Source organism: Nicotiana tomentosiformis, chromosome 1 (genome assembly GCF_000390325.3).
Source record: "Nicotiana tomentosiformis chromosome 1, ASM39032v3, whole genome shotgun sequence".
In the NCBI taxonomy this organism is placed as follows: domain Eukaryota; kingdom Viridiplantae; phylum Streptophyta; class Magnoliopsida; order Solanales; family Solanaceae; genus Nicotiana; species Nicotiana tomentosiformis.
The window spans coordinates 116698569-116708297 of record NC_090812.1 but is presented as its reverse complement, the minus strand read 5'-3'; the positions used below and the strand labels follow the sequence as shown (position 1 = coordinate 116708297).

The window sequence follows — 9729 nt, the reverse complement described above, 5'->3', positions numbered from 1 at the left end:
CCACCATAATTTGATTTTTCTTATAACAGTTTCCATATTATATACTCCATAAGAGTATTTCATACTAGTGACATATTTACAGTACATATCAGGTTAGTTAAAAAATTTAAATATGGCTATCATATAAATTAAATTTTGTACCCTATTATTAAACAACTGACGTCAAAATTAAATATGCACAGTGTAACTGAAAGGGGTTTAATTAAATCTTTTTCGCTGGAAATTTGTAGGTACTATTCCCTCCGTTCTAATTTATGTGATTTTTTTTTTTTTGGTCCGTTCCAAAAAGAATGATTCATTTTTAAATTTGGAAAGAATTTAGCTTTAACTTATAAAAAGCTTTTATAACCACACAAATACTCTGGACCCCTTTTTGACTTGTTTAAGACCATAAATTTCAAAAGTTTTATTTTTTTCTTGAACTCCGCGACCAGTCAAATATGTTCACTTAAATTGGAACCGAAGGAGTATATAGGAATAGAGTTTAAAATTATTTTAAGTCGTGCAAATTCAGCACATTTCTGAATCCCCCTTTGGTTCCGCCACCGGCGGTGAGTGGATAAGTTTTAAATCAAGAAAGTATTGCATAGCAGTGTGTGCAGCCGGAGGCTGACTAACAGCAACAAAACAAAAATTCAAACAGTGAAAGATGGCTGTGACAAATTAAAGGCTCTCACCATTATAAATACACATTTCCATCAATATCACTTCTTCAGTTCTCTCAAACAAACAAACAAACAAACATACATCTCGATCAGCTTAAGATTAGAAATGGCCCCAGCTGCTGCAGTACTCAGTAACTACGAAAAGGATGAGATTGTTAGCCCCGTTTCGGACTTCTCTCCAAGTCTTTGGGGTGATCGTTTCTATTCATTCTCCCTCGACAATCAGGTATTTATATATCTTGTTGTATCATTAGGAAGTTAATTTCTGATGCAGCTATCTATAATACATGTGTAATCCCTTTACAGGCTGCTGAAAAGTATGCTCAAGAGATTGAAACTTTGAAGGAACTAACACGGAGTATGTAAGATGTTAATGTCCGCGGCTTCTGGAACTACTACATTAACATTGGCAGAAAAGTTGAATTTGATAGACATTGTTGAACGCCTTGGAATTGCCTATCACTTTGAGAAACAAATAGACGACATGTTGGACCAAATTTACAATGTTGATCCCAACTTCGAGGGTCTTGAATACAATGATTTATGCATTTTGTCTCTTCAGTTTCGACTCCTCGGACAACATGGTTACAATATCTCTCCAAGTAATATGCACTACTTCTTAATTTGTTGTTACATATATCTAATTAATCAATCTATGTCCACTTACACCTCTAGTGGACATCTTAGAAGAGGCACTTGCGTTCTCTACAGCTCATCTTGAATCTACAGCTCCACATTTGAAGTCACCTCTAAGTAAGCAAGTGACACATGCCCTTGAGCAATCTCTGCATATATAAGAGCATTCCAAGAGTTGAGACACGTTACTTCATCTCCATCTATGAAGAGGAGGAACTGAAGAATGATATCTTGCTTCGATTTGCCAAATTGGATTTCAATGTACTTCAGATGTTGCACAAACAAGAACTCAGCGAAGTTTCAAGGTACCCTCATAATAATTTACGTGTGAAAAATATATAAATATTTTGCTCATAGTAAATATGTTGTTACTTATTTTGTAGGTGGTGGAAAGATTTGGATTTTGTGACAACACTTCCATATACTAGGGATAGAGCAGTTGAGTGCTACTTTTGGACGGTGGGAGTTTACTCTGAACCTCAATATTCTCAGGCTCGTGTCATGCTTGCTAAGACAATAGCAATGATTTCAATAGTAGATGACACATTCGATGCTTATGGAATTGTAAAAGAACTTGAGGTCTACACTGATGCCATACAGAGGTATGAATTACTACTCCTACAATTTTTAATACGAGACGACAAACGTACGTAGACGTCAAACACGAAACATTTCTCCTTCTTCGTATGAAACATTATATGTTTTCTTAAATTGATTAACTTATCAATCCATTTCCTTTTCATTTATTAGGTGGGATATTAGTCAAATTAATCGGCTCCCAGATTACATGAAAATCAGTTATAAAGCACTGTTGGATCTCTACAACGATTATGAGAAGGAATTGTCAAATGATGGCAGATCCTCCGTTGTTCACTATGCCAAAGAAAGAGTATGACTCGTGACTTCTACCCAGTTAACTCATTATTCATCAAAATCAATTGTGTCTTATACTCCTCTTATAATGAAACTTATTCTTGGAATATGTAGTGATGGTTGAGTGACTGCTTGTTGTTCACAGATGAAAGAAATCGTGAGAAACTATTTTGTGGAAGCAAAATGGTTTATTGAAGGATATATGCCACCTGTTTCTGAGTATTTGAGCAATGCATTAGCTACTAGCACTTATTACTTGCTTACTACTACATCCTACTTGGGAATGAAGTGTGCTAACAAGGAAGATTTTGAATGGTTGGACAAGAACCCTAAAATTCTTGAAGCCAATGTGACATTGTGTCGAGTCATTGATGACATAGCCACCTATGAGGTATACATTATTGCATCAAATATAAACTTTGAAATTTCACTAAGCTTAACGAATCATGAAGCAATGTATCAGTTGATTTCATACTTATTCCTAAATATTATTGCCAATCCAGGTTGAGAAGAGTAGAGGTCAGATAGAAACTGGAATTGAGTGCTACATGAGGGATTATGACGTATCAACGGAAGAGGCAATGGAAAAATTTCAAGAAATGGCTGAGATAGCATGGAAGGATGTAAACGAAGGAATTCTTCGACCAACTCCTGTCTCAGCAAAGATTCTTACTCGTATTCTCAATCTTGCCCGCATTATTGATATCACTTACAAGCACAATCAAGATGGATATACTCATCCTGAAAAAGTTCTCAAACCTCACATTATCGCCTTACTGGTGGACTCTATTGTAATTTAAATCATAAATTGTTTTGTTCACTTTGGGGCACTTGGTTTCCCCTTAAATAAGTATTTAATGGACATTTGATAGATAGTATCTTTTTGATATCTCTGTAGTTAAGCTAAGATTTGGTGGCGATGCATGTTGTTATCCTGCAACGAAATTACCGCATGAATTTTCTTATTGTATCATTGTTGAAATTTGAATAATACTTTCTTTTTATACCTTTTTTTCTTACAACTGATTTCTTCAATATTGATAGACTTTGAATGCGTGGTAACTAATTATTAGCAGAGAAGTATAAAAAGAAAAAGCGAAATACATAAACGACCCTTTTAACTTGTCCCCAACGATCAGACAAACACTTCAACTGACCCTTTAACCTTTTAGACACTTCAAGAGGCTGTTAAGTATGTCAAGCAAACACCCGAGCCCAGCAAAACATATGCGTGAGTTACACTTGCTAGTGATGTATTAAATGAACCAATTAAAGAATGACACATGTAATTTGTAATAAATATTTGACACATATAATTATAAAAAAAAATACATTTAAGGCGAAATACATAAACAACCCCTTTAAGTTGTCCCCAACGATCAACCGGACAACTCAACTGAGCTCATTTTCACCTATACACCTCATTCATTCACAAAAGATCAATTAAACACCCGAGTCCAACAAACCTTATGCGTGAGTTACAGTCGTGGATGACGTGTCGGACATATCAATCACTAAATGACATGTGGATTTTTAAAAGATATATATACACTAGCAACTCTCTTAATAAAAAATAATATTTGATTTATTTATTAAAACAACCACAACACTCTTTCTTCTCCCCCCCCCCAAAAAAAGAGTCTTCCATGACTTCTCTGTTCTTGTAATGCTCATTGCACACTTCAATTTCATTTTTGTCATAGTGCGTAATCTAGATAAAAAAACAAAACTACACCATAAATTCTCTTGGTTAGAAAAGGATTTAGTATATTTAATAAACTGAATAAAAAGAAATCAAGTCATGAAAATCCAAATGGTTTGTATACGGAAGAAGAAAATAGTAGGTTTGAGAAAGAAATGCGTAAATGTGAAGAACTGAAAATTTTATAGCATTATACATATATTGTTGGTGAGACTTGAGAGTAAGGGGATCTTTGTAGAATAAGTTTTCACTAAATTTAAGTTATTAGTCATTTACGCCATCTGAAGGAACCTTGAAGTGTGAAATGGGTGATTTAGGTCATAGAAAATAAAGTGTTAAAGTGTGAAGTAAAGGAAGAGAAAATGGAGGCAAAATTGATTTAGGGTAGAGGAAGATGCGGATGGTGGAGGAGAAAATTGGAGGAGAAGAAGGTGTTAAAATTAGGTGGGGTCCATATTATTTTTAGAAAAATAAACCTAATTTTAGGCCGATAACTCGCAACTTTGAGAGTGCATTTCACGCTATGGAGGCTGATAGTGTCGGGTGTTTAGTTGATCTTTTTTTGTGAATGAATGAGGTGTCTAGCTGAAAATGAGCTCAGTTGAGGTGTCCATCTAATCGTTGGGGACAAAACCTCCAACCTCTCCCCCTCCAAAACCATCTTCCTGCTTCCCCATTTGTGTCCCCAATGGCATTTTCTCAAATCAATCCCAAAATATTAAAAGCAACTGGAACTGGCTACACTTTGAGGAGTAGGGATGATGTGTAGGCTATGATTCTTCAAACTCAATTTCAGAAATTTCGTCTTCTTCAGTAGACTCCGAACAAACCTAGCATCAGTGGTCGAACAGACTTCAACGAGCACACTTCGAACAGACCCAAAAAATTCGAACAAACCCATCTTCTTCGAATAGACTTTGAACAAACCCAAAAATTTTGCCTTCCCCGGTCATCGTCTTCTTCGAACAGACTTGAAAACTTCGAATCAAAGCCTATCGAATCAGCTGCAATAGACCTTAATATGTAGATTCCGCTTCACAGAGAAGCTTTCAACAAAGATTTTGAACATTTAATCGATTCGACCTCCAATTTTTAGATAAAAATAACCTAGCTTCTACCACAATGTTGGGCAGTGAAGAACGATGGAAGACGAACTCATATTTTCAAAATTTAAGATGGGTTTCGAAAACTTCGTTCCAGATTCAATCTGTTAACCAGAAGGCGTTACTATACTCTAATCAGGTGTTAGTTTGGATTGACTTACTTTTTGTGTTAATGTTGGAATTGTGCAAATTGAAGATATTGCTTGAGCAGCCATTGTTACAGATCCGTCCCCATGGAAGCTGCTATTTGAGCTTGTAACGCGCCCAAAATATTGGTAGCAAACACGCATATGCCACATAAGAAACATGTATTTAATTGACATACTTAGTAGCTTCTTGAAGTATTTAAATGGTAAAGGGTTCAGATGGGGTGTGTGTTTGATCGTTGGGGACAACTTAAAGGGGCCGTTTATGTATTTCGTCAAAAGAAAAGGAAGTTCTTTTTTATTACGGCAAAGGATCAAAATTATTCCTGAACTATACGATTTTGGAATAATTTGCCTTCGTTAAAATGTGAGTTCGAATTTATTTCCGTCGTTACCAAAGTGGTTCAATATTGCCCTCTTGGATTAATGAACCTTCTTTTTTTTAAATTAAAGCTCACCATCGTGGTGTAGGAGTTGAGACATGACCCTTACCTGTATATTATCAAAATCCAAAAGGTAAATACATGGAGGAGAGGGACGTAGTGCCTTACCTCTCCTCAAACATAGAGTGAATTAGGAGCTCGTGTCCTCACCATCTGTGAGAGAATAGAAGGACAAAGGTTTAAACTCCAAAATTAATAAATCTGCACGATAAGAATGAAAGAAGTCAAGTTTTCCTAATAGTTTCATAGCCTCTCAAAGATAAGTACAGACATCTCTGTATCGATCCGCAAGACTCTACTAAACTTGCTTATGACTTGTAGCACCTATGAACATGGATCTTTGATACCAACTTGTCACTACCCAAATTACCACCTTGAGAATCGTGATAGCACCTAATCCTTAGAATTAGGTAAGCCTAACACATGCTGAGATTTAATAGATTTAAACCATTAACTATTAAGTATGAACTAGTAAATGACATAACATAGGTGAGAATGAACAATAGTTATATATTTTTCAGAACCGGTAGTACGGAGTCATAAGCTTTACTGAGAGTAAACTAGAATCTCAACTACAACACTGTTTAGAAATAAAAATAAACAGTAGTAAAGGTTACATCAGAAGGTGACTCCGAGGCTTACGAGCGGACATGCAGATATACCTTGAAGTCTCTGTAGCAACCCTATTAAACAGCTAGCTAATGCCTGACACGCTCCGAGGTACATGGATCTGGTACCCAGTAAGTATCAAGACTAACCTTGGTGGAGTAGTGACGAGGTTCAAGTCAAGACACTCACTAATCAAATAACCTGTGCATAATATTAATATAAAGCTAAAAACAAAAAATAAAATCAATAAATGGCAACATCGAGTAAACATGTGATAAAACAACAAAATAATCAAAATACAGTTAAAGTACAAGTGAAATAAATTAAGAAAAATTAATAACAGTTCAAAATCATCGAGCAGTTCCAACACAGAATTTACGATAAGAATTATCTCGAGGTACCACACATCCTAATCAATTCACAAGTCACAAATCTTTTCCATATGGTACCTCGTGCCTGCATTATCAATCACCATTGCACAGCAAAGACCTCGTGCCACAATGTATATCACAAACCGTGTCAGTTATCAGTAACACGTTCAACAGAAATTTATCAAGAATCAAATAAAGCAATATATGATAATAACTTTCTTTTTATTTCAATCCGCTATATTACCAACAACTGTCACGACACCAAATTTCCTCCGTAGGAGGTCGTGATGGCACCTAGTCTCTAAGACTAGGTAAGCCTATCAATACGGAATAATCATAAATATCTGAAATAAATAAACTACAATTCAAATAATTACAACTCCCAAAACCCGATAGAAATAAGTCACAAGCTTCTAAAAATTTATTCTCAATATTTCTATGTATCAAGTTCTAAAGAAAAATAAGGAAGTAACATAAAATGATAGAAGGGAACTCCGGAGTCTGCGGACGCTGGCAGATATGCCTCGAAATCTTCGTGCGCATGTATCTCACTAACGTCTAGACTGGTAAGATGTACCTGGATCTGCACAAAAAGATGTGCAGAAGCGTAGTATGAGTACACCACAACGGTACCCAGTAAGTGCCAAGCCTAACCTGAGTAGAGTAGTGACGAGGTCAGGTCAGGCCCTACTGGAGAATAGATAATGACATGGAAAAATGTTTAAGCAATTTAATAAGATAAAATGACTGTGGAAATGAATCAAATAGTATGTTACATATAATGACACCAAATAATTGCAAATAATATCTCGTGGAATCAAAACAGAATTCCTTTCAACTTTATGAAAATCACAACAATTAATCGAAGGTAACTATGGCCATAAATCAATATCAACAAGGGCACTACCGAGGTACCGCCTCATAATCCCAAATCATAAATAAATTCACAATATCTCATTTCCTTATATCACCGCGGGAGCCTTCACAATTTATTTAAAAAAAATATTTTTTTTTCGAAATAGCATCCCGCGTTTTAGCCACCCTTATCACACCGCATGACTTCTAGTAGTCACCCCTACTAGCCACGCGTATCAAGCCACTCTTATCTCACCGCATGCGTTTCAATACTCAGACCTTATACCACCGCATGCGTATCAATATCACAATATATCACAATTTGCACCTCAAGTGCCCAATATTTCAATTTTCCAAAAATAAATCAACAACAACATTTTTCAATAATAAAGAGCTCACGGCTCATGCCAAAATAATCCAACAATAATATTTTCCACAATAAAGAGATCACGGCTCCATCACAATGAGTACCAAAAATCTTACGAAAATATTCAGGAATATATAATTCAGGAAAATAATATTTTAAAATCTTTAATACATTACTTCAATATCAAATTTAAAAATGTCAAATACTTTATATTAATAATATTTAATTTAAAGAAAATCAACCTTCAAATAATGCACAGTATAAAAGAAACCAAGTTTCAATTAAACAGGTAAAACAATTATCAGGAAAAGGTCAAACAAATTTAAAGTATATATCTCAGATCAATGATGAAGAATATAACAAGATAAAATAATTTAATAAATGCGCAACAATGATCTACACAATTTAAAAATATAATCTTTCACATTTAGCCCGTGTACACACTCGTCACCTCGTGTACATGACTTTTAACACATTTCAATAATCACATTAATATCAATTCTAGGGGATGTTTTCCCCACACAAGGTTAGACAAGTCACTTACCTCGACTTGCTCCAATTTAACCAAGTAATATGCTTTTTCCTCGATTTTCCGATTCCGGTCGACTCGTATCTAGTCATAAGTAATTCGATACAGTCAACAAAAATTATAGAATTAATTCTATAAGAAAATAATACATTTTTCAATAAAAATCCGAAATTAATTCAAAAATGGCACGCCTCGGAATCCGACGAAAGTTACGAAATATGAACGCCCATTCAACCACGAGCCTAATCATACCAAAATGACTAAATTACCATAACAGTTCGACCCTCAAATCCTCAAATCTATCCAAGAGGGTTTTTGAATTTTTTTCAACTTAAATCACCAATTAATTGTTAAAAACAGTAATAGATTCGGGTAATCTAATAAAGATTGAGTTAAGAACACTTACCCCAACGATTTCTCTGAAAATCTCTCAAAAATCGCCACAATTCGAGCTCCAAATCGTTAAAAAGTTCGTCCCATTTTCTGAACTTAAACATTCTGTCCGGTGGTTTCTTCTTCGTGAACGCGACCCTTGTCTCGCGTTCGCGAAGCACAAAAATGTGTTGCCCAACTTTCCTCTTCGCGAACGCGAAGCTTTACTAACTCAGACCTTCGCGAACGTGTAGAACAAAAGACTGGGGTTCCCAGCTGCCTCGCTCTCCTTCGCGAACGCGACGCCACTCACGCGTTCGCGATGCACACACAGACCATACCTTCACGTTCGCCTCCTCCCCTTCGCGAACGCGAAGAACAAAACCTCACACTCAGAAAACACTCTTCGCGAATGCGTCCTACTCCTCGCGTTCACGATGCTTCCACTGACCACACCTTCGCGAACGCAAAGAACAATCTTCTGCAACAAAAACCAGAAAAATGTGCTACTTCTCGAAGTCCAAAAAATGACCCGTTGAGCATCCGAAACACACATGAGGCCCCCCGGGACCTCAACCAAACATACCAACAAGTCCTAAAACACCATACGAACTTAGTCGAATCTTCAAATCACATCCAACAACACTAAAAACACGAATCACACATAGATTCAAGCCTAATGAACTTTGAAACTTTCAATTTGTACAAACAACACCAGAACCTATCAAATCAAGTCCGATTGACCTCAAATTTTGTACGCAAGTCATAAATGACATAACAGAGCTATAAAAATTTTCAGAATCGAATTTCAACCCCGATATCAAAAAGTCAACCCCTCGGTCAAACTTCCCAAAAAATTCAACTTTCGGCATTTCAAGCCTAATTCCACTACGGACTTCCAAATAAAATTCTGATCACGCTCCTAAGTCCAAAATCACCATACGGAGCTGTTGGAATCATCAAAATTCTATTCTGGGGGTCGTTTGCACATAATTTGACACCCGGTCACTATTTGAACTTAAAAATTTAATTTTGTTTTATCAAAATTCCATATCTCG

General features: G+C 35.9%; 1 pseudogene; it reads left to right on the top strand.

Moving 5' to 3' along the window:
- Window positions 1-724: 724 nt before the first annotated feature.
- Window positions 725-3184, top strand: LOC104109674 (vetispiradiene synthase 3-like; annotated as a pseudogene).
- Window positions 3185-9729: the final 6545 nt, after the last annotated feature.